At 38.1% G+C, this 26,766-nt stretch overlaps 1 protein-coding gene and 1 pseudogene across 7 annotated transcripts in view; one reads left to right on the top strand and one right to left on the bottom strand.

Annotated features, from left to right (window-relative positions):
- DLG2 (discs large MAGUK scaffold protein 2) overlaps nt 1–26,766 on the top strand; it is a 1,549,658-nt gene that overhangs the window by 703,261 nt on the left and 819,631 nt on the right. The gene's annotated exons all lie outside the window — the stretch shown is intronic.
- Nucleotides 13,843–14,010, bottom strand: LOC132008610 (U2 spliceosomal RNA; annotated as a pseudogene).

Below are 26,766 nucleotides of genomic sequence, written 5' to 3'. Positions count from 1 at the left end.
TTCTGGAAAATGAATTTGAGAATGGTGAAATATTGCATGTTTAAAAAACCCCGACTGAGAACATTATTTTAGAGCACTGCATTCTCTGGTGAAGGGGGAAGATGTGGGAAGGAATTTCTTCTTTTCTGTTATATAAAGCTTATGCTAAGATACACAGGATATATAATGAGTTCTATGACTTAATTTTGTGTTGCCAACTCTTTTTTTTTTTTTTTTTTTAAGTGAAAGACTAATCATGAAATGATTCAAATGGGAAGGCAGTGCCACCAGTGGAAAAAAACCTAGACTCAGAGTAAGAAAAGGAAATTTGAGCCTATCTATGTTATGTGTTAGTGATAAAATCTATGTTTTTACTTAATATCTCACAGTCTTAGAAGTCCCGTCTATAAAATGACCGTACCAGCACCTGCCTTGCCTAAGTCATAGAATTGTTGTGAGGATCAAGCGAGTTGAGGTATATGAGAGAGAAGCCCCGATAATCATATCATCAGACCTGAAAGCTACTTGATTGGAAAAATCCAGACTATCATGGATCTGTGAACCTCTAAACGTATATCACTGACCAAGAGAGGGTTATTGTTATGTGAGGTGTAATCAAGGTCGATCGATTAAAAAAAACTTCATCACAAATTTGTGAGTTCTTCATCACAGTTCCAGAATAATAGGTCATGGTATGTGTCTCACTGCAGTCAGTGTGCGACATCTGTGCTGTATAGAGCAATGTATTTTAAAGTGTGGTGCCTCGACTTGGAGCATCAGCAACACTGGGAATGTGTTAAAATGCAAATGGTAGGTACTCACCCTAGACCTAAACTGAATCAGGAACTCTGCAGGTGGCACCAAGCAGTTTGTGATTTAAAAGTCCCTCCTGGAAATTCTGATGTGCCTTGAATTTTGAGAACAACTGATAAAGAGGGAAGAACGCAAGCTCTGGAGTCAGATCCTAGCTCTGACCTTTAATTGTGCAATGACCTTGACTTGTTCTTTAAGGACAGCTGCCCAGAGAGTCCCTGCTGGGGTGGAGGACGATGAAGGACAATATAGATATATTTTACTCCTCTTAAAATACTAGCCTACTAACTAGGCCAACCATCATATTTGTTAGTTCTTCTGCCCACATAAAGCTTTTCCTTCTTTCCCCTCTTCTTCATTTTTTGCAAAATTTTTTTTGGTTGGAAGTAATTTTCCAAGAATAGAGTTTTTTGGTTAAGCGCTTGGACCATAGAGAGGAATGGCTCATCTGGAAACTCGAATATACTAGGAAAAAAACAAAGCCAGATTTTATTTTTGACATTGAAAACAGAGTTTTCAAAGTGTATGGGCTACTCCTCAGGAAAAAAATACATCTTATGCTATTAAAATTTATATCAGTGTACATATTTCATAAAGGTTTATCTGTTTCAGACGAACCGGGCATGAAAATGAAAGACAGCTTCTGTGAGATGCCTTGGTTCTATTCAAAAGTGTACCTATAGCTAGAGTTCATAGTAGTGTAGTTATTTGGAGTCACTACTCAAAATGATCCTATTGCTAAGCACAAAGATTAATGCATACGACCAGGTCTGGGTCCAGTATACTTTTTTCTTCTGCTGGAAATGAGCTCCACAGGTATTTATATTGAATACTAAAATGTTAATTAAGAGCACCAAAGAGGAGTTAATTAAGAGCACCAGAGAGAGTGGCTCAGTGGTTAGGCCTCTGCCTTCAGCTCAGGTCATGATCCCAAGGTCCTGGGATCGAGCCCCACATTGGGTTCCCTGCTCAGCAGGAAGCCTGCTTCTCCCTCTCCCACCCCCCCTGTTTCTGTTCTCTGTCTCACTGTCTCTATGTCAAATAAACAAAATCTTTAAAAAGGAAAAAAAAAAAAAAGGCAGCAAAGAAACCCTTAAGAAAGCTGCTGAGACGATGAGGCCAGAAGAGACTGATCTGTGCAGTGGCTAGACGGAACCCACCGCTTGTCACGCACTGTGCTGAGTACTGGGGTAGCGAAGTAAGGAAAAGAGAAACAGTTCCTGTCCTCATTGAAGGAAAAACGTAACGGGGAGAAGGACGTTAAACAAGTGACCACAAAAATAACATAATTATGAGTTGTGATAAATTCCATGAAGAAAACAATACAGGGTGTTTTGAAAACATGTAGCAGGAAGAACCATAAGCCGCTGCCCTGAGTTTGCAGCCTTCTTTAATGTGTTTTGCATTTTGTATGCTGAAAGTTGGTCTATGTAGTCCTTTATTGCTACTCATAGGACAGGAGGACCAGAATTTTATCCATAGTTACCTAAATTTACCTAACTTTCTTGCTACCTGACCTTGGGAAAATTACTTAATCTCACCAGGGTTCAGTTTTCTCAACCATCAAATGGAACAGAAATACCAACCTGGTAGGGATGTTGTGAAGATTAGACAGAGAAAGACACAGAACTGTGTGTGCTTGGCACATGGTAAGTGTTGAATGGATATGTTAGCTGTGTGAGCCCAGAGAAGGCGCAGGGGAAGGAGGAGGGTGATGAGATAATTTGAATTTCTGTACTCCTGATGCTCAGACTAATATTTGTTCCTTAACAAAAAATATATACCTCAGTGTTATAACCAAAATATTAGAAAAAAATTCTTAAACACCCAAAAAAGTAACATCTAAAATCTGTTGCCTGGTCTATTTTTTGTCTCTGTGCTAACAGAGTGCAGAGTGTTTTAACAGGAAAGGATAAGGGGAAGATGCTTAGTTTCAAGTTCTGGTCTGCCCTTTTGATGATAACAGAATAGTGATACTCAAGTTTCTGTATTTCTAACTATTGATCTAGGACTCAAAGAAGAGGGCTTTCCTGTGAGAATGGACACAGAGGCATAAGGAGACATGTCAGAAAGACATGCTGACTAACACCAAGGTCCTGAAGCAAGCAGGATAACAGCCAAGTCAAGAGAACTAGGCTTCAGTAGGTAGCCCTCGCCTCCAGCCTGCCTCTGCTTCTCCAATGAGCTGTATGGTCTATTCATCTTACAGGACTCATCTTTTTCTTTTGTACAGTCGGGATGAAATAACATATTTATCGAATATATTTTAATTCCTTTATGAGATAGCTCTCCCTCAGGTAGATGTAATACTTTACTGAAAAATAGTATTAAATGAGAGGACATATATGAATGGCTTTTGGAATTTGAAAGCCCGAAGTCAACTCAAGTTTACTGATTACAGTGTTGCTTTTGTAATGTGGGCCTTATATTGTTAAATGAAAGTCTTCTGTCTTCCCCAAACCATTTCTAAGCCCCTCGAGTATTGAGAGGATGCTGTTTGTTTTCATGTGCCTAGAGCAGGATTTCCAAGCATGTACTGAGTGAGCTATTGAGAACTGATCCTATTTGGAGAAATCAGAAGAGGTGTTTAGAGAGGCAGAGGAGCACAGCATTTCTAAGGGGTGACATAGTGACAAATGAGGTTGAATAGCTTCCTTAGACAAGAGTAGAACTAGAGTAGCAGAGCAGACCTAGTAAGCAGAGAGTTCACGTTTATTCATGAAACCAAAGTTCAGGCAAAGATAAGAACCTTGGACATTTGCAAAACCATAAAAATGTATAATGATTCCACTTAGTTTTATTTACTGAATAAACTTCTAGTGAATGTAACAAAGGACAAATATGGATCATGGTTCCTATCCTCAAGGAACCCACCATCTACTGAAGTGGGGAGCAACATGCGTATAGCACAACTGGAGAAGGTCTGAGATGGAAGTATCAACAAAGGGCTCTGAGATCAAAAAGCATCCCCCTGGGGAGGCCAGGGAAGGCTTCTCAGGAGGGTGAAGCTTGAGTATAGAAGGAGCAGCACCCGCAGGACACTGAAGGGGAGAAGGAAGCAAAGGCAATCCCGAACATTTTCAGTTCCTGTTCTCATGTAAGTGAGCTGTCTTAAGAAAGGTTTAGATTCCTGTTTAAGTTAAAAGATGCGTATCCTCATCATAGACATAATTAAGATCCCAGTTAATGAATTTGTTGGTGATTCCTTTTCTTTTCTTTCTTTCTTTCTTTCTTTCTTTTTTTTTTTGCATACCAGCCTTAGTTTATTCTTTATAATATACATATTAAAAAGTGAAAATGTAACGCTGTAACTGAGAAAGTATCATAGAGTTTTGAAAATGAATTCACTGTAGGAGTCTAAATAGAAAATAAAAATCAGCTTTTTAAGCTGCTTTTTTACTGAGTGTGTTTTGAGTCAGCAGTAATTCTGGGTATAGAACACATATTGTGCTTCATAAATTGGGCTGACCCAGAATACTGATGCTACTGCTACAGCAGAGATCATATGGCCTCTTATTTGCACAATAAGGATTGTGTACACACTACCGTCTCTGCTCTTCACTGGAGTGTGAATAATGTCTCTGGGCTATTTTGTTTGATTTATCTTCACTCTCATCTAAAATATCTGGGAATATCAGCTGCACTGAACTTCTTAAAACAACCCTAAAATGACTATATGAAAAGAGGTTTTAGGGGCGCCTGGGTGGCGCCTGTTAAGCCTCTGCCTTCGGCTCAGGTCATGATCTCAGGGTCCTGGGATCGAGCCCCGCATTGGGCTCTCTGCTCAGTGAGGAGCCTACTTCCCCCTCTCTCTCTTCCTGCTGCTATGCCTAATTGTGATCTCTGTCTCTCTGTCAAATAAGTAAAATCTTAAAAAAAAAAAAAAAAAAAGAAAGAAAAGAGGTTTTAATAAACAAAGAAACGCATACTGCAATGTGTATATTGCAAATCCATAGTAAGGTTAGGGATCTTAAAAATCCTCATTCCTATGGGATCCTCCATTTGAGGGGTAGAAGTAGAGAAGAGCAGTATTTCCTGGCTTTCTGGTCATCACTCATCTTCCTCTGGCATATTTCCAAAACACCCTAGATCACCCTAGCATGAGCTCTACTCTTGTTTCTTCATAGTGCCACTCTATAGTATCTGTTTCCTCTTTCTCCTGTTCCTTGACCCTTTTGTCCTTGGCTTTCTTCCTTGTTCTCCATTCCTTTGATTCTGTCCACACATTGCCTTTTAAAGAGCTTTCACACCTAATACTTGGCCAGCACTCCCTCTGCAGGTGATCTGATGAATCCACTACAATTACCCCAGCACAGTTAGATCTTCAGTTCTTGTGATGTCACCAAAGCCTGTGTATCATCTGGTGAAAAGCATTGTAGCAGCAGTAGAAGGAAATCTTTCAGATCGGAGCCATTTTAAGTAGCAGTATCACTTGGATTCCCATAGTCTCCTTTTCCCTAGATGGAATTCACTGTTATAAAAATAAAGCATTGTGAAGAAAGAGCTCATGTATAATTGATTTTTGCATTAAAGCAAATTATGGTTCATTTGTCCCAGATGAAAACAGAACCATTGTTAATTTCCACAGACTGACAAAAGCATTTTTTTCTAATCTAGATGAGCGGTTATTACAACTTGTAAAATCCGATAATGAGCCTGAGTCCTTAAAAGTAGGAAAGAAAGGGAAAATGTCAGCAGAACATTAGTGGCTTTATGGAATACACTTTCCCATGGTTCACAGGTGGTGTCCAAGGTGGTGTCCAAGGTGGTGTAGGCGATCTACTGTAACAGGCCACAGTGACTTCATACAGTAAAGGCCTATAGCTCTCGTTTCAGTGACCACTGCCATTAGTTGTCAGGCTGTGGGCCACCTTTGTCACTGCTACTTTCAGCATTTGACCTCCAAGATTGTGAAATAATAGAAAGAGAGGGCTAGAAGAATTCTGTAGGAAGTTTCATGACAAGGCCGAGCTTGTCCCGCTTCTTCTCTTGCCCACATTCTTTTGGGAAGAACACAGTCAGCGGTGCCAATCTAACTGCAACAGAGACTGGGAAAAGTCATTGTCTTGTGGGTCCGGCGGGGGGGGGGGGGGGGAAACAATTTGGTGAACACAAAGCAGTGCCTCAGACAGCATTTTGCCATTGTCAACGAAGTGACTATTTTATAAGTGACCAATAAAATTCCCATCCCTTTTTTCTGTTCCAAAGAGAAATCTGCCTCAGGAAGCTTTAATGCAAAGAGGTAGTATAGCCAACAGTTAGAAGCAAGGACTTTGGAGTCATATCAACCTTCGTTCAAATTTCCCTTTACATTTGCTAGCCTTTTGCCTGGAGGTCTTCTTCTGTATTCGTGAATTTTCTCCTCCATTCTTCGGGAGCTACCGCACCTAAAAATAAGGAGACTGTGATAATAGAATGAGATAATACATGTAACACAGGAAGCAGCTGATGAGTGACAGTGTAACTATCTGGATGGTTACACCGGGAAGTGGGAAGGAAAGGAGGGCCGGTGACATCTACCATCAGGCCCCTCCAGTTCCTTACATTTAGGACATTTTCTTTCATTCAGACTATAAGCCATTTTCAACAAAGGCAAGTCACAAAATAAAGGAAATGGGTGAGGAGAAAAACATCCTTAGTTATGGCAGTTTTAGCAGAACTTTACAGGTTTTTAATTTTGTGGGGGTGGGGGTTGATAGCTGCCCAGTCCACTGGAATGTGACGCTTGTCTTCCCAGTGGCATGAGGATGACTCACCCGAGAGGTTGTTTTTGCCAGCTCTCTCTTCTCTTCTGTACCCGGGAGGAGGCCTGCTTGTACCTCTCAGGCAGAATGGCCTACTGAGGTGTTTGTCTCCCTAATTTCTGTGAAGTGTGCTTTCTCATTGATGTATGCACATAAATCACAGACATTTGCAAAACAAGTAAAATATTGTCTAGGGCTCAAGAGAATTCATCACAATTAAATAAAAGTGTTCTCAGTCTGTGCCCATGCAGGAAAGCAATTGTGTCATCCGGCGCAGAATGTTTTCTTTCCTTGTGTTTAGGAAAGAAAGAAAAAAAAAAGAAAGAAAGAAAGAAAGAAAGAAAGAGAAAGCGAGGAAGGAAGGAAGAAGGAAGTACATTTATTTGTTTGTTCTAAAGTATCTTTTATTAGAATTTCCTGATGAGATATGGTTAAGTACTTTTATTGGTAATGTTTCTCATTTTTGCAGTGAAAACCAACTGTAAAGATATTTAGCTCATGTAAATCTAGAACTTTGAATTTACAGAGTATCCTCAAATCTCTTCCTGGGAACTCCTCACTTAGCTGAGATAATTTTATTTATGGGGACCAAAAAATGGAGCCACAAGTAAAACATATTTTCCTTTTGGTTTATAAGTGGGAAAATTATATCAATATTTAAATTAAGTATGTGGTTAACATTATATGGTTGAATGCCAACGGCCAAAAGAAAAAAAAGAAAATAGCAAAGCTCAGGTCTCTCAATTTTTAGGTCCAAATACTCCTACTAGAACAGTCTGTCTTGTATTAGCCCTCTTATTGTTTGATGCCTCATCGTGATTCTGTAAACATTATAGGAAAATGACATACAGAAGATTATCTCATCTAATGCACTGCCCTTGGGCAGTTGAATGATCAAACAATTCAAATCAAAGATTTTTGTTTCTGGTACTATGCTGGATTAGTTTATTTAGACCATCTCTCCCTCTGACCACAACTAAAAATGTTGGATATAGCAATTTTTAAAAAAACACACAAACAAAATTTCTTGAAAGTGCCAACAACTAGCAGGATAATAGAGTTATCAGGCAGAAACCTAACTACTTGAAGGCAGGGCTGATGGGAGGGCTGGTGTTGCACTTAAAGCCAATCTACCTTGAGGAATTTGTTGAACCATGGGCAATGAAACTTTGAAACTGACCCATAAAGGATGTAGACTGGAATTGTAAGATGCAAACTATAAAATAGTCATCCTTATTGTTTAAATTAATTAAAGAGAAGTTGAGTAAATAATACATGAAACTATAAAAAAAAAAAAAAAAAAAAAACTGTCCCAGCAGATTTGGGAGGAAAAAAAACAAAAACAAAAACAAAAAACAAAAGAACTTAAAGAGGACCTCAATAAAATAAATAAAATGAAAATTAAAGATGAGGTTGAAAAGTGTAAGGGCAGATTAATCAAAGCTGAAGAGACCTTGAGAGACCTAGGATATCATTCAGAAGACATGAGGCAGTGCTCGCTTCAGCAGCACATATACTAAAATTGGAACGATACAGAAGACATGAGGCAGAGGGCAGAAACAAAGAGGAAATACAGAAAGCTAAGACATGTTGCTGACAGGTGAGAAGGGTTGCTAAGTGTCTAAGAAGAATTGCAGGAGAGGGTGTGAGGGTGTGGCAGAGGCAATAGTTGAAGGAAGAAATGGCCAAGAACTTTCTGGAGTTGATAAAATATGTGAATACACAGATTCAAGGAGATTCACGAATCCCAAACAGAATTTTAGAAGTCCACAGCTGGGTATGACAGGGTGAGGACACAGAACAGCAGACACAAAGGGATATGTCAGCTCTAACTGAGAAGGAGGGCAGTGTATATCTCAACATATGCTGAGAAAATAACTCTCATTCTAGAATTGTTTCATTAAAATATAAAGGCTAAATAAAGACATTTTGGAAAAACAAAACCTGGGAGACTTTGTTGCCAGCAGACCCTCACTAAAGAACTTTCTAAAACATGCCTCCTAAGCAGAAGGAAAGTGATCTGAGATGGAAAACAGAACCTGCCAAAAGAAGAACAAAGTGCCATATATAGGAATTAATCTAAATGAATATATATTTTATAAAATAATAATAATGGTTATAGGACTAAATAAGATAGCCAAAATATTGTCAATAATAATACATTAATAATCTGTATATATTAATAATATATTTGTAGGCAAATAAAAGTGTTGACAAAGTTTAGACTTTGAGAAGTGCGCATGTTATAATTCCAAAGGTAAACACAAAAAATGGAAATCATAAATCACATTAAAAAAATTCAAAAGAAGAAAAAAAAATAAGAGAGATGCAAAACAAGTGGGATAAGTCTAAAGCAAACTAAGAATGTAGCTACGAAAAAAAAAAAAAAGAATGCAGGTAGAAAGCCAAATACGTCCCTCATTACATGCTCATAAACCACTACTGCACAAAACCAGATAGCTGCACCTCACAATATAATGGTAAGAGGAATACACAAATTACCCAATAATAAACTTTGTGTGACTCTATTTCTATATATTTCAAAATAGGTAACACTATGCTATATTGTCAAAGGCTGCAAGGTGATGATATCTGTAAAAGAAAACAAGGACAGAATTATTACAGATGTCAGGGGAGCACTTACCCTTTCGCAGTCAGAAAGGGGAGTATTTGGGGAGTGGTCCTGTGTAATTTTCTTTAAACTGTACATATATGTTTAATATACTTTTCCACATATGCTTTACATACAAGTATCTTCCCATAAGAATTGTTAAAAGATAGACAAATACATATATAAATGATGTTTTATACAGAATTTCCTTGTGTTTTGTACTTCTTTAGACCAGACTTCCAGAATGGAAATCAATGTGTCAGTGATACTAATTGTTAGCATCCTTAATGAAAATGGTTCAAAGCCAACTCTCTCTGATTTCTAGGCCATCTTCTTATACAGTACACATTACATCCCACATACTCTTTTTTTTTAAAGGTTTTATTTATTTATCTGACAGAGAGAGAGAGATCACCAGTAGGCAGAGAGTCAGGCAGAGAGAGAGAGAGGGGGAAGCAGGCTCCTTGCTGAGCAGAGAGCCCGATGCGGGGCTCGATCCCAGGACCCTGAGATCATGACCTGAGCCAAAGGCAGAAGCTTAACACACTGAGCCACCCAGGCACCCCTACATCCCACATATTCTTAAGTTGTTTACCAAAATCTTTTTGTCACCTTGTAGTACCACCAGGATTGTATCATTATCAGAATATTTCTATGTCACCAATACTATCATTTAAAAATATCCACTTTCAAGTGAACTTAATAGGTAATTACTTTGACTATTTTCAGGTGCATTTGTGCCATATTAAAGATAAATTTTAATTTTAAGGTAGTTTAGTAGAATGTGCCTTCTGGACCCATGTTGCCTAGATCCACGTCCTAGCTCTCCCAACAGCAGCTGTATTAGCTTGGGCTGGATATTTTACCCATTTCTCAGTTTCCTCAACTGTAAAATGAGGGCAATAACTGAATCAATTCCATAGGCTTGTTGAGAGAATGAAATGTAAATGCCTAAAACAACGTCTGGTACATTTTAAGCATTTGATACTTGTTTGTAACTATTTATTGCAAGAGTAGACCAAAATGGATTTGAGCTCAGTACAAATCACATCCTTACCAACAGCATACATGTAATCAGTAAGACATTCCACGGCCAACCTAAAAGACAGATACTCGCCACTCCTCCATGACCATTGTCTAATTCATCTCATCAATGCTCTTCTCTTAGAATGTTAGTGCTAACCGTGGGGAAAATGAACCCGCGGGAGGATCAAGAATGTTTTCACTCACTCATTAAGTTTAGTAATGAATTCCTGAGCTACATGCCTGGCTCTGCAGTAGAAATGTGGAATGCGAGAGTTTGCAACACACTGCACACTAGTAGGAGAGAAAAAAAAATCTAAATATTGGAAGAAGAGGCACCTAGTACAAGAGATCAGGTTAACAGAAGATCCTAGTCTCATTCAAGACATCAAAGAAAGCTTCCCGGGGTGTGTATGGTGGGCGGGTGGGGTTGGGGGGAGATGACATTCTGTATTTACCACTGTATGCATCTCTAACAGATACATTATCTCATCCTTCGTTCTTCACAAAGACCCCATTAGGTAGATGTCCAGTCCCTATTTTGGAGGTGGGGGAACAGAGATTCAAACAGGATAACTGGCTAGATAGGGTTGTTTCCTTCATTTCCAGAAACACAGTGGGATTCTCATGAAATGAAAAATCTACTTAGGTAGCACTTAAGTTTCTTTCTGTCCTCTCTTAGCACGCAAAATCTAGTACCCACCGTGAGCCAAATTCTCGAACACAGATCATCAACAGCAAACAGCTGCTTTGACTCTTTTTTTAAGACATTAACAGGAAATCCCAAGCTAAATTTAAATGGGGATTTTAGGAAGAAACAATTCAAGGAAAAATAATCAGCATCTAGTTGTGTTTGCCCTCCATTAAGAAGTCTCTAAATACAAGCGCTATTAAATGCTCCGAAACCATTCGAATTCACATCTTTGCCGGCCTTCCACATTGGTTTGTCTTGGAGTTTCTTACCTTGCAATTATGCTTGAATTCATTAAAAACTAGATTACCCTAACAGGTGTGTTACTTGATATTCCTTGTTAAAATAATGCAAATCCTGGTTATTGAAGAGAGAAAATACCGAAACCATTTGTCTCAGTTGGTTTTGGGTAAAAATAAAACTAGGCTGCCTTATTTTTCAGTAAAACAAAAACCAGGCTGATTCAACACCTTCCTCTGAAATGGGTACTATTGTCAGGGGTTTCTTGGGTATCCTTTTATTGTTTCATTGTAATTAAAATATTTCAGATTTGTTCCTCTCCACAAAAAAAGGTAACAAGATATACAGACCTGTCTGCACTTGAGATTTTTACACAATGATGTATCTTCTATATCTTCCTATGTCAGTGTTTGTTTTTTTAGAGCTTTCCATGGTAAGGATATAACCTAATTATTAAGTAGTTTTCAACTGATGAGTATTTGGCTCATTTCTAATTGTTTGCTCTTACAAATAAACTTAGGGACATAAGTGTTCCCTGCGTATGTGTGCTTTCCTAAAGTCCAGTCTTGTGGATGGGATGGGGCTGGGGATGTGTGTCCGGGTTATAGACAGCAAGGGTAGAATTAATAGAAGCCATTTTCAGGCCTGAACCTTAAATCTATTCTGTACAACCCTCCTATGCCCTCTTCTCCTGTAAAGACCCCTTGGACAACATGTGTTCCAGATGGTGTCGTTACGATGAAGGAGACCCGCCCCGCTAGCACATGACTGTGCCATAACTGGGGGCAAAAAAGGGTCATCGTGTTAGGTGCCTGGGATTTTGTGGGTTAGTACAACATCACGTACTGCTTCCTGACTCATGCAAACCCTTCACATGAGTGCAGTTACATTGATGGAGTAAGTTTCCCCAAAGTAGAATTTCTGACTTAGCGCTAACTTTCCCTGCTCACTCTCTCTGGGTTTTCAGCAGACCCTCTAATTTATCCTCGTGCTTCTCATTTCCGACCCTGGCCTTGCATTCCATGGGCACTGCCTTGGCGTTTACCCTTCCTGTTTACCCTCTGATGGTCCCCTTGTTGCTGACCTTTCGCTCTCTCAACTGTCCATGCCCAATGCTGTCAGTCTCATGTTTCTCTCTGCTCTCAGAACGAATACATCTTTTCCTGACCCCCCTAAAATTTTTCTTAACAGTTGCCAACTGCCTCCAGGCTCAGTTCTAGATTTTTCTAGCCTGGCATTTAAGCCTGCCCACACTAACATTTAGAAGATAGTTACCAGTACAGTGACCAGCATGGAGTAGCTACTCAGTAAATGGTGGGACCTCTTATATTTTATAGCTGCAACTAGACAGTGTCTTGTGCAGGGCTGACATTCAAAAAATAATTTCTGGTCAGTAGACTCTATTAGGGAGAATTCATGACTTACTAAATTGCATTACCATAGGATTCCTTGCTTTTTCCTCTAACAGCATGGTTTTAAGGTTAATATCCATAGTGTGTTGCTTAATCAGAGGCTTGGATGGTGAGGCTACAGAGGAGTAGCTCATACAATCCGTTAAACATCTAGGGAAGCATTCCTTTGTACCTGGGGTGGATTACGCAATAGTGCTTATGGCGTCCAAGGATGGTGGTACCACTTAAGGCAATATGAAAAACAATGTATCACACTGAATATTCACATGGAGCTTCTATACCTAAAAGACACTGCTAACTCATAATCAAGTTGGAATAGCTGTTTTTAGCATTTTAAAGTGTAACGTGCCAAGACATGATTATTTGCATGTTGTTACTCCCCCACCATGCATTCAAAGTGAGCCTGTACATCATCCATGTTTAACAATGTTTTGGGGATGAATGTGATGTTCCAGCAAGAGATAGCTGCATTTTTGTAACATGGGAATGATGAAGGAGAATTTTATTCCTGTTGATGTGGATGTTTATTCAAAAAAGAGAAGTATTTTTAAATGTTGGTTATTTTTCACATTGATTTAACTGATTTAAGTGAAGAAAATGTGTGAAATTATTCTGAAGCATAAATCCAGTTGTCTTGGAAACTTTGAGAGATAAAAAATGAAAACAAGATATTGTCATGCTTAAACTGCAAGGGATCTGAATATAAATCACCTCTAAATTTCTCTTTATTTTGTTCCAGTATAAACAAAACTCATTATTAAGGACCAGAAAATATTAAGGACATGGTGGATGTAAAACAGTGCATCTTTTGTAATGTATTTTATTTATATCACCTGTCCAGAAAATCTAAATCCAGTATTTTGTTACTGATTTGGGACAGATTTTTTTCTGGAGGTTCAGTGGAGTCAAGCAAAAGTTAGTCCATCTGTCTGTTTGTCTCTCTTTCTTGCTAATAATTTCACATTTGTTTATGCTTTAGGTAACTGTGCCCAAGTGCTGAAATCCCATTTAACGCTTAATCAGATTACAAATTTTAAATGACACAAACAAATAACATACAACGAAATGCTGTTTGTACTGGGCTTTACTGAGGAAAGCTCAGCGCTGTGACCAGGTTCTTACAAAATGACCCCTCCCACCAGCATTAGCTATAGAGATGCCCACGGAGCTCTCTGATACTTTGCGGAAAATAAAAAGCAAGTAGGAGCTGATGCATTCTTTCACAAAGGCTTTTATAAGCAATAACCTAGTCTAAATGAAACCATGGAAATTAAAGCACATCCTTTAGTAGAGGCAAACAAACTTTCTCTGAACTAAATATTTCAGGGAGAAAGTAGAATTCCTAAGATTGTAAAAGTGGCATCTAGAATTCGTTATGTAGTTAGCTTAAAAAGTGATCCACGTTTAATCAGAAGCAAGAATGACTTTATTTAGCAGGACTATTACGAGTGACTTTCGTTAATACACTTGATCTTAGCCAAAAGGCTGAGAAGCGATGTGACTTTTGTTAATAACAAAGCAAGTTGCTTCTGTACATTTCTACTCCCGACTCTTATATCCACTGGCTAATATTCAGTCACCTTTTCCTCCTTCTTTCTTTCCTTTCTTCCTGATCTCAAATTACACACTTCTCTCTTGTGGGGTTTCTTTTCCTTTTCTGCTTTTTCTAGTAGCCAAGGATGTGTTCGTTCAGCTATGACCATTCTGGAAACATGGAGTATTGAATAATTATAATCTATAATGTATACATTTTGATTTTAAGTAAGTTAGGCAGATATAAATTTAAAAAGGAGTCGCTATCCTCTTTCCAGTTATCCATGTCCTAGGGAAACAACCTTCCCATTCCCTCTCCCTACCCTCCCTACAGCACCAGTGCACATCCACGCACACACACACAGCACCCCGAAGAACAGTGGGAGGTCTCCTGTTATTAGACCACACTTCTAGTTTCTCCCCCCTAGGCAGCTTAGCAAATTAGTAGACATGGAAGAGATGTGTTCTTGTTTGGATGGGTGCTTTGGAATTGATAGTTTTTAAAGATTTAGTTTCATTCACCTGATAGGATCTATAGCCTCTTTTAGGAATTAATGACTTGCCTATCCAAACAATATTTATGGTATTTCCCTCCCAGGGCCTGTTACTGTTGGGGTTCTGTATCTCTGTAGGATAAATTAAATGTACATTTGTCATCAAAACTGTTTTTCATTGAGTATCCCCTGTGCATTATTTCTCTTATGATGCTGTGTTTGAGCATGCGCGATAGAAAAGTATATGAGTGGACCGACAGGCAAGAAGTAGGGCGTGAGAAGGACTGATTCTTCTGACTCACAGTTATTTCTGGTTGAGAGCTGCGAGTTAGGGTAGCTGGGTTCTAAATTTCTCAGATGGGATCACTGAAGACATCTAAGAGTACCAGCGGTAAGAGGTGTGCAAATCACAAATCTGTTTTGCAGTCTTTCTTAGCTGAAAGGGCCGAATGGTAAAGGAACCTAACACTTGAAGTCCAAACTATCTTAGGTGAATTTGAGAAAAATGAGATTAGAAAAAAATTTTTTTGTGTCCTGTCGGTAATAGCCACAGTAAGGAGTGGCTGAAGGAGGTGGCATTAACTCCAAGAAACAAATGAGGTAGTCTTGCTAGAAGAGAAGAGAGCGTTTCGGCACTACTGATGATTTCCTTGGAACTGGCTTCAGAGAGCTTTGTAATGGGAGCCCTGGCAAGACTGTGATCACGCGGTCAGCCAGCCTTTAACGTGGTGGTGAGTCTCCATCAAGGAGTAGAAGAGCAAACTCTGAAGAACTATGGCTATAGCTGGGCTTGGTTTGGGGTAAGACTTACCCTTTCACCTTACGAGTGGAGTTAAATGGTGGAAAGATACTTGAAATGTAGGCAAGGTGAAAGACTATTGTAGATAGGAAATCATAATCTGGCATACATATGTAATTCTAACATTTGATGTCCATGGCATTTGGGGACTTTCTTGGGACAGGGAGAGGGTCTTTTATTTCTCTTTTGCATGCCCAACCATACCCAGCAGGGGACCTGCCATGTCCTCAGTTCTCAGTTCTCAGTCAATGATGATTTTGAGGCTAGTTGATCATAGCTGCCTATTTATTTTCTTATGGGGAGGTTGGAGTAGTTCTTTTTTTATGTAAGCAGTTTCTTTGTTGAATTTTTAGACGTTTGGGTTAAATGAGAAGTATCTCAAGAAGGGGGTTTTATGCATAGCTTGAAATGTTCATATAACCTAAATATATATAGAAAGTCATAGATAGCATCATACCAGTTTAGATTCATGTGGACTTGCATAAAATTTGCAAATAATAACTTGTATTTCACAGGTGATGCAAACTTTTTAATATTTACATGTTTTTACATTGAATGACTATATAGAAAATGTACTCTTTCAAGAATATACACGATTTTCTAATGACAATGAAATCTTAGACTAAGAACAAAACTTTTCAATTCTTGGATGGATTGAGAAGAGTTATCACTAAAGTATTATCAAGAGTATGGTGCTTTTCATGAGATTTTCATTGTAGTATTAGCAATTTTTCTTTTGATACACATTAATGGTGGTGTTAAGTTAAAAACACAATTCACGTATTTGAAAACTTTCCCACTTTATTCTTACACTAAATGCTTTTGCAAGGTAATGGAGGTTTGTTGGAAAAGATGTTCATTAGGTTCACAGTAAAATGACTCATTGTTAAAAAAACAGAAGAAGACAACCTACCGAATGTAGAGTTTGAGAAAGTAAACACTGCATTCTCAAAAGCTCACTTACTGATTTTCTTTTTTTTTAATTTAAATTCAATTAACCAATGCATAGTCACTTACTGATTTCCATGTTTACCTTCCTTATCTGAAGAAATTAATTATCCTAGAGTTCTAATAGTATTTAGAATGAGAGTTTAAAGAAGTGAAAGTCTAAGTCAAATGGAAGAAAATGCCCTGTATTAAATCTTTATATGTTGTCAACCTTGGTTGAATACAAAGAAAGAAAGAAAAAAGGAGAAAACATTCTAGACTCAAAGAAGGTGTGTGTTGGGGAAAAAAAAAAAAAAGAGGTGAGAAGGGAAAATGCAATAGTGAGAAAGAGATTAATAATCCAGAACCAAGAGTTCAATTATTATAATAGCTTTTAACTTGAAGGAAATTGCAGAAAGATCATAGTGATGTGATAATTGATAACATTATGTTTTTTTTCTTTTACACTGTCCCCCAAACTTGTTATATTATGGTTATAGAAGTTAAACAATTAAAAAGTTTTAAACTCTGTAATAGAGCTAGTATTTATGATGTTAAATTGAGACTATCAGATTAGATTTATTCATTCCATTTATATAAATCATATACTGAGTACCTGAAGTTAAAATACAACATCCACAATAGATCTAAAATTATGGTCTTTTTTTGTTTAAAGATTTTGTTTATTTATTTATTTGACAGACAGAGATCACAAGTAGGCAGAGAGGCAGGCAGAGAGAGAGGAGGAAGCAGGCTCCCTGCTGAGCAGAGAGCCCGATGCGGGGCTCGATCCCAGGACCCAGGACCCAGGACCCTGGGATCATGACCTGAGCTGAAGGCAGAGACTTTAACCCACTGAGCCACCCAGGTGCCCCTAACATTATGATCTTAAAGAGGACAAACTAAAACTATATATTTGCTGATACAGTCTTACCTTGACCAGTGATCGCTTGTAGGATTTTGCTTATAGCCAGACTTCTCTGTATCTCAGCTGATTTGAATGTTCTGAGTCTGGCTGGTGTTTTTCAGTCCTCAGAGTTCATTGTGGCTTAGGCAACTTGGTTCCCCTTAATCATGATGAGATTATTATATGGATACTTTTGTTCCATGTAATCATACTCTTACAAGTTCAGTTATTTAATAAGAACATAGATGTGCTATGTAATAATCAGCTTCATATAAAAAGTCCAAAGAAATTACAGTTGTAATTATAAAAAGGAGGCAGCAGTAATACTTGCCTCACAAGGCAGTTGGGAGGATTAAATGAGTCCGTACACACATGTGATTAGAGCAGCGCCTGTCATATAGTAAACTTCCAATACATATGTGTTTTTTAAAGAAAATATTGTATTTTATCTAGGCAAGACTGGCAAATCTCAAGTCGGTTTGGAGATCTTAGTGTTTGAACTGATCCTTATTTGATGAGGATAATTTTAATCATGTATTCAAAATGATTTGGCTTCCATAGAGGAGAGAAGAGCTAGGAATACATTTATAGGAATGTATTTTAGCAAACCTGTGAGTGTTGACACAGGATGACATAAAAGCAGTGTAGTAAGTGCAGAAAGCATGAAACTTACAACAGGAACACTGGGGTCCTAAGTCTTATAGACTCCCCGCATGGCTTTAGGCATATCACTTAGATTTCCTGAGTTAATCCCTAGTATCTGTATTTATAGAATAAAGATCATTTTTGCCGTCCACAAACTTGTGGTGAGGCTCCCTTTAAGACAGTATATGTACATCTCAAATATACTGTCTGGCATGTAGTTGGGGTTCGTAAAGTAATTCATAATTTATTTTTGTTAAATAACACTTGCTAAATAACTTAGTATTTAGTTTAATCAGAAGATAATATAGTGCCAAGTTTTGAAAATAAATTCTATATATCGGTGATGACCCTGCATACAACCATTTCCCTGTGATTATATTTCTCCTATTGATCACACTAAAATTAATATACAATGCTTTGTAAAATATTTTGTTTTGATTGTAGAGGACTTGGTTGCTCTATGGTCTCTGTAGCATGTTTGCCTTCAACATAACTGCGGCTTAAAAAGCCTGTGGGTTTCCAGTCCTCCATCTTCTTTTCCTTTCCCGCTCCAAGGAAAGCTCCATCTGGACCTTGTCTATACTTATATTAGGGAGGACAGCCTGTTTTAAGAAATTTATTAATTTTAAAAAGCTCTTAAATTTGGGCAAAGTGATTGGTATTCTTGGTATTAACATCAATTGAAATTTACTTGAGAAAGGTCCATTCCCGATTTCCGAGCCCTCTCTCTACTTGCGGATGTGACACGGTAAACAGACAGATCTGGCCCATGGTCTAGAGTCAGATGAGCTTGGATGTATTTCTGTCACCCTCCCCACACCCTGTGCCATTCAAACGGATTATCCTAATGTCCGTTTTTAAAGTCTAGATTTTTAGAGACATGTAACCACCATAGTTTGATCAAATGTCAGAAGGACAGATTATCGTCTAAAAGAGAACAGAAGTTTGAGGGCATTTGTTAATCCACCCAATATTTAAAGAGTTCCACTAAGTAGAGGGTGATAGAGCAACGCTTTCACAATTCTGAGGGGAATTTTTCTTAACCGAAGATTCCCTAACTAGCCAAAATGCCAATCAAGCATGGGAACAGATTAACTATATTTCTAATAATATGAGCTCTTGGAAAGTTTGTATCGCATACATTCTTGCACTGGAAATGTCATGAGATTGTACTCACTGAGAGGGTAAAGCCAGAAAGAGAAAGCCACAGATGGAGGAAATAATGGTGTCAAGTGAAGAGCAAGAAAGAGATAGTGGTGGGAAGTCTCAAAATGGCACATGTACAAATGGCCTGGGGAGTGGTTTAGGTAAAGAAAAAAAAGTTCTGAAGCTCTGGAAGAAGCTTAGAGAAACAGTGACTTGACAGAATATATTATGTAATCACAAGTCTGTAAATCACTGAAAGTATATAAATGCAAATGGTTTAGGAAAAAGGCAAAGGCATTTCAGAGTGGGGGCCTGGAGAAAGACTATATTTCAGAAGCCACCTACTAAGCACACTGTGCAGGGCAGTGCAAATATAAAACAAATTCTGATGAATTTTTATAATTTCATGGTTTGTGAGGGGAAAAAATCTGTTTGATCTTAATGTGAGGAGCATTTTCTCATGAGTGATCCAAGACTCATGGATCTATATTGGATCTATATTGGAAAAATATATATATACACACACGCACATGCACATACTCATAGCTAACACATTACCTGGCTTGACACTGAACAGTTATTTACAGAATTAATTGTAATATAAGAGCCACTTATTGATTTTCAACTTGTAATGAAATATAGAAGTCTTTGTTATGGTTGCATGACAAAATAAAAATATCCAACAGTCTTAAAAAGATAGAAACCAAAGTTTAACCTGCAGGAGATAGGGTATTGAAGGAAGAGGAAGGTCTAATATTGACATCTTACAAAGCATGGGATTGAGAAAGCCCATTGAAAAGTAATGAAGTAAGAAATAGGATTTTAAAAAACTCTTTACAATTACAGAGCTAACAGGACTAAAGTAATAATAAACATATCAAACATCTGCAGGGGAAATGGAAGTAGAAGAGAAGTCTGAGTGCTTTACAGCCTCATTTTTGATATAAAGAAATCAATAGATAACACAATTGATAAAAATTAGAGTTATGCTGATATTGCATAGTAGTTCAGAGACAACCCAGAAAAGAATTTGAAGTGGAAACAGGTTAAATTCCTAGAGGAGTATCAGCTGTTAAAGAAGAATGGGTTGTTGTGGAAGATTCTGGGCTTTTCTAGACAGTTTGTATGGAAATTTAAATACATATATTTGCATGTGTCACGTTGAACACAATACAAATAAATGCAAAGTAACCCCTAAATTGGTTACAGCAACATGCTGTTCTGACTTGATTGTTTATTACCTCCTGTGTTTTATCTCTGCCACACTTAACCCCTTGGGAATTGGCATCGACATTTTGGGGGCTTACTCAGAGTCAAATCTGAGGATTGTTAAATAAAAATAAATAAATATATTTGGAGTGATCAAGCGTCTATATTAACTTATTAAACAGAAACCAGATTTATGGACGTATACGGGTCCATTCATTGTTAATCCAACTAGTTTACTGAGCAACTACAATGTGCAGGTCACAATTGTGGGCTCTTATGAACTCAAGGTACAACATTATTTCAGATTGATAAGTATTCATATAGAGTTTATTATTTTTTAAAATATTTTATTTATTTGAGAGAGAGACAGAGAGCATGAGCCAGGAGAGGGGCAGAGAAGCAGACTCCCCAATGAGCAGGGAGCCTGATATGGGACTGACTAGATCCCAGGTCTCTGGGATCATGATCCAAGCCAAAGGCAGACCCTAACCAAGTGAACTACCCAGAAGCCCTAAAGCTTATTATTTGATCAGTACTTTTTTAAAATATCTCTGGTGTGCCAGACACTGTCTAGGCCTTGGAGATGCAATAATTCCATCAGACATAGGAGAGTCCTTGTTCTTTTAGGACAAGTTCTAAAGAGTCTGCTGGTTCCCCCAAAAAAGCACCATATACTTTAGTAATACTGTTTGGTTGACTGATTATGATATGAAAGGATTCTAAATATCTATAGAAAGAGGAACTTACAGAATATCCCAGTTCAGGTACTATCAAAGAGTTCATGAACCCTGGAGAAGACTACTTTTCAGAAGAAAAAGAAATGAATTTAGTGGAAGTGTGTCACATAATAGAGATTTCAAAGGACTGATCTTAAAGAATGAGAAAAAGGTCCCACCCCCTTCATAACACTGAAATAATATTCATTTGTGGCTGTGACCTGTGGCAGCATAGGATCTTTGATTTTTAAAGCCCTATTAAGAGATCAAATAATTGGTGACACTTTAGATGACTTGGTGATTTAAGTAGAAGTAATGTATTTGTGAATTTGCACCAGTTTATGTGTGGAAGGGTGAATGTTACAGGAGTAATTGGAAAAAGCAATAATCAGGATGGGTTGTGGTAATTTTGGGGTCACATGCAAATTGGAAGTTGTATCCATGAATAGTTTTTCTTTAAATATACATGATTTTATATCCTGTCTTCTCCCTTTCCAAGAGCCTCCAAATATACTGCTAAGTTCCTCCATCCAATCCTTGCACCTGGCACAATGGGAACAGATGGAAGAATCCAAAGTCTCAATTAAAATTGTCTTTGAATATATAACGAAATCCCGTTCTGAATTCTTGTGAATTAGAAACGCGGTGCCCGCACTCTGCCACCTTGTGGCTCTTGAAGTCATTGCAGCACATGCACAACTAAAAATCAGCACCCAGTTAGTTCCTTAACTGGGGCTATGTGGGTTATGTTTTATGGGCTCTTTCTTTCTTCCTTCCTTCCTTCCTTCCTTTTCTTTCTTTCTTTCTTTCTTTCTTTCTTTCTTTCTTTCTTTCTTTCTTTCTTTCTTTCTTTCTTTCTCTCTCTCTTCCTTCCTTCCTTCCTTCCTTCCTCCCTTCCTCTCTCTTTTCTTTCTTTAAAAGATTTTATTTATTTATTTGACAGACAGAGATCACGAGTAGGCAGAGAGGCAGGCAGAGAGAGAGAGGGGGAAGCAGGCTCCCCACTGAGCAGAGAGCCCAATGTAGGGCTTGATTCCAAGACCCGATCATGACCGAAGCCGAAGGCAGAGGCTTTAACCCACTGAGCCATCCAGGTACCCCCGGACACATTATTTAAAGAGATGTAGTTACCCAAGATTCATGAGAATATATTTAAGACTTAGTTTCCGTGTGTGTGTGTGTGTGTGTGTGTTTGTATTTTTTGTAATGTGGATACGTGTCATTGGTGTTAATTCTTTAGCCCGCCACAAAATAATGATTTCAAATTTCAATTTTAAGTATCATGGAAGCCTAGAACTGGAAGGACCTTAGAGACCATCCAGTCCAATATTAGAATCCCTTTTGTGATCCTTCTAATGGGAGAGCCCACAGTCTCAGCTTAACTATCTCTAGAAGAGTTTATTTAATTTTGCAAAGCTGATTGTCCTAACCTCCTTTGATAATATTATCTAAAGACCTGCAAATTCAACTATAATGTTACTTGCATACAGCTCATATTTTTCCCATATAAACTATAAACAATTATAAAAGGATCTTAACTCAACTGCATTTTCCAAATCTCTTAGGTCAGCACTGAGTATATAGTACTATTCATAAATAATAGAATTTAAATAGAACAATTCAAGTTTTTCCATATTCAATTCTTTAAGATTCAGGATCAGAGATTATTAGAACTGTAAGGAAACTGTATGCCCCATAACAAAATGCTTTCAGTAGCTTATCTAGTATTCTTCCAGTTTTACGTTTTTAACTTTGTCCGTTTCATTATTTGTTTTTTGAAAAGATGAGTCATAGAGTATATCCTATGCTAGATGCTGGAGATGAAAATTAAAAAGACACACTAAGCGTTCTTAAATTTTTTATCCCTTGAGGAAAAACTTATTTGAGTATAAAAGTTTAAGTTTCTTGAGGGCGGTATTTGAAAAGTGCAGTAGGACCCCAGTGAAAAGTATCTTGAGCTGCTCATGTATTCATTTTCTATGCTATGTAATAAATCACCACAGATTTAGTAGTTTTAAACAGTACAGTCTTATTACCTCACCATTTCCATTGGTCAAGAGACCAACCACAGCTTAGCAGGATTCTCTGTTTCGGGGTTTCATTGACTATAATCCACTGAGGAGCCCAACTTCTTTGCTGCGGGAGGAGGTCAGCTCAGGTATTAGAGACCACCTGTATTTCCTGTCATGTAGCCTTCTCCAGAAGTAGTTTATAAAGTGGTTGCTTGATTTTTCAAGGCCAGAATAAGAATATCTCTCTCTCCAGTCTTGTAAGACAGAGTCGTATATAATAAAAGGTAATCCTAGGCCTAATATGCCATCATCTTTGTCATTTAATGTAAACTAATCAAGAGAGGGACATCCCATCATTTTACCATATTCTCTTAGTTAGATACCAGTCACCACTGGTTCTGCCTGAATTCAGAGCAGAATTCAGGAAGGCATAGATACCAGGAGGCAGGAATTTCTGGGGGTCATCTCAAACTTGAGTCTGTCAGAGCTGAAGAAAATCTGTCTCGAGGGCCCAGGAAGACTTCTCAGTGGAAGTGGACATTGTGATGAACTGTGGAATTTTCCATGTAGTTAAGAAGTAGGAAAACAAACCAACTTGAGAAAATAGCTTTGCTGGTATGTAAGAGTGAAGAAAGAACTGAATAGGTAAGTGAGGGTCAAATCATAAAAGGCTTCATTTTGTGAGTTATGGAGTATGCCAAAGGGAAAGGGGAAAATGGATGAGTCCCAGGCAGGAAGTAACCATGGTCCAAGGTCCATGGTGTAAATGCTATCCTGGCAGTAGTATAGACAACAGGTGGGAAGATGATAAGAGGCAGGGGAACAAATGACATGCTCTAGACCTCAGTCGCGTGGCAGACAGCTCAGGCAATAATGTAGCTTCTGGATACAGGAAATTGTTAGGAGGTGCAGTCATGTCCCGTGTGTCATTGCGTAGGGAGTAGTGGTAAGGGAGAGGCGATGGGTGTTTTCATATCATATGTGGATTTAGAGTTAGTAGATTTCTTTCAGGTGGGATGTGACTTAATTTTTAATGGTGTTCTAACTGAAGGGCACGGGTATTTCTGTAAAAATGCTAAATCCCTTGCATAAAACCAAATTGGTCTTTAAAAGCCAGTGGCTATGATAAACCCAGATCTGTAGGATGAATATCTGACCCATAGCCAGGTGCAGGGTGGGCAACAGATAACCAACCCCTACCCTGGGGGAGCAGAGGACATCTAGAAGCTTCATAACACTTTATCATCTGATGTCCTATCGTAAAGGAACCTCGTGCTTCCTTTGGCTTCAGTCTGATTTTAAAGTGAAGGTGGGATATCAGGTCCTTTTGTCATCAGCCGTAACTGAAGATTATGTTCTGGCACAGGACTGGGGGGGGGGGGCAGCCCGAGAAGTGTCTCAGCAGCCGAGACTGACCTGATACCTATTCGACCGTCTCTGAGAGGAGTTTGATGAGAGTTGTCCGATGGTTTTACCTATGGCTCCAAGACTGAGAAAAGACTAGCCTGAGGAGAGAGACTGACACCCTTGCAGACATCAATAGAGTGAGAAAGCGCCGGCTTAGGGAAGTTAAACTCATTTCTAGCAGAAAAGCTGATTTGTGGGCGCCTGTTTGTTCTGCTCCACATCACGACTGCTTCTGGCTAAACAAGCGCGAGCAGATAGTTCTTGTCTTTTTGTCTGCCCGGCATTCGTTTTTTCTCTTCCTGATCGCACTCCGTTTCCTTCTTGGGCTTCACCTCTCTCCCACCAGGGACCATTTTGATATGATCGTAAATCAAGATACATGTCCCCCTATTCCAGAAGCCAGGGGATCCCAGGGGCGATAACTTGCCCCTTCTGCCAGGTGCTCCCTCCTCGGTGCTCCTCGGAGGCGCACACACATTTCCAGTGCTGTTGGCATTTAATCATTCCAGCAGCAGCTGTCTTTCTATGTCTGGTTCTTTGATCTTATGAGCTTTCCCACATCCTTCCCAATACTTTTTTTTTTTTTTTTTTCTGATTAAGTTTGTCAGAGTTCGTTGTTTATAACCAAAGAAAATGATCCACTGGTTCATTAGCATTTAGAAGGGAGGGGGAAATAATGTTCATTACACTTCTATCAGCTGTCAGAGACTCTGAGATGTTTTACATAATGTCTCATTTTATCATCGCTAAGTTGTCAAGAAGTATAAACTTATCTTAATATTAATGGATTGAATCACCTTAATAGATTTCTAATATTAAACCCAATTTGCAATTCTGGAATAAAGCCACATTGGTCATGATGAATTTATATCTTAAAATGCAGACGTATGTATATAGCTGGATTCGGGCTGGTAAGATTTTGAGAAGCATTTTTTTAATCTACGATTTGTGGTGAGATGGCATAATTGTAGTAGGTATTTAGGGTTTCTAAATTAAAGTTATTCAGGCTTTCTCTGTGTTTTTGAGTCCAGTTTAAGAAATTATGATTTTTCAAGAAATTTGACCATTGCCTTCAGATTTTCAAATTTATTGAGAACTTTTTCCAAAATGATTTTTTATTATTTTTTCATGTTTTCTGCTATAGCTAAAGTTATGCCCTTTTTTATTCCTAATACCATTTAATTATACCTTTCCTAATATTTACCTTTCATATAAGTCTAAAAGACAACATTAACACTGTACTGTCCTGTGTGAAGCAGACTCCCTGAATCCCAATCCCAATATATATCCTTTCTATCAAGTATTATATGAATGTGGCCGCTGAAATTATGTTCTGATCTTCTTTTCCTCTTTCTTGAGAGATATTTCCAGAATTTCACCAATTGTATTTGTTTTCAAAAAACAAAATTTGGCTTTGTTTATCCTCCTTATTGTATTCCTTTTCTCTTTTTACTAATTGGTTCTCTTTTTAATTGTCTTCTTCCTAAATTTATGTTGGATTTCTGGTTTTTTTTTTTTTTTCTTCTAACTTCTTTTTAAAATATTTTACTTATTGGTTTTTCAGATTTTTTTCTTTATTAATATACACACTTCAGGCACTAATTTTTTCCATTTTGGAACACCTGGGTGGTTCAGTCAGTTAAGCACCTGCCTTCAGCTCAGATCACCATCCTCGGGTCCTGGAATTGAGTTCCAGGTAGGGCTCCTACTCAGGGGAGAGACTGCTTCTCCATCTCCCTCTGCTCCTCCTCTTGTTTCTTGTGTGCCCACTCTCTGTCAAGTGAATAAATAAAATCTTGAAAAATTGTTAAAATATGTTCCATTTTCAATCATTTTAGCATCATTCTACACATTTTGGTATGTATTACATTCACAGCTATTCAGCTGTCTTTTTTTTTTTTTTTTTTTTTTTAATGTAGGCTCTGCTCATGGAGCCTTGAACTCATGACCCTGACATCAGGAGTTGGATGCTTAGCTGACTAAGCCACTCAGGCACCCCTCCACTCTCTTCCTTAACTCCTAAGTTATTTAGAAATGTTTCTTTTACATTTCCAAACAATGTATCTTCAAAGCTATTTCTTTTTTCATAATATCAAGTCATTTTATGGTTAACAACATTGTTTTTATGGTATAGATTCTTTGACATTTGTCAAGGCCTGATTTATGGCCTACTGTGGGGTAAATTTTTATTAATGTTCTGTGTGTAGTTGAAAGTTGAGTTCTCCAACTGATGAGTATAGTGCTTTATATGTGACAGTTAGATCAAGATTATTAAGTATTATACTCTGTTACTTCTTGTATATCAGACCTTTTTGTTTACTTCCAGTCTTCCTTAAGCATATATTTTCAAGTTTTTAGTAAGGGACTGCTGGTCATAGTATCTCTGCTTTGTTTCTCTGAAAGTGTTTTTATTTTATCCATTTTCTTAACATATATTTGCATGATATGAAATTCTAGT

This window comes from Mustela nigripes, chromosome 1 (genome assembly GCF_022355385.1).
Source record: "Mustela nigripes isolate SB6536 chromosome 1, MUSNIG.SB6536, whole genome shotgun sequence".
Classification (NCBI taxonomy): domain Eukaryota; kingdom Metazoa; phylum Chordata; class Mammalia; order Carnivora; family Mustelidae; genus Mustela; species Mustela nigripes.
The sequence above is the reverse complement of the archived record's forward strand: the minus strand, read 5'-3'. Positions and strand labels throughout refer to the sequence as shown.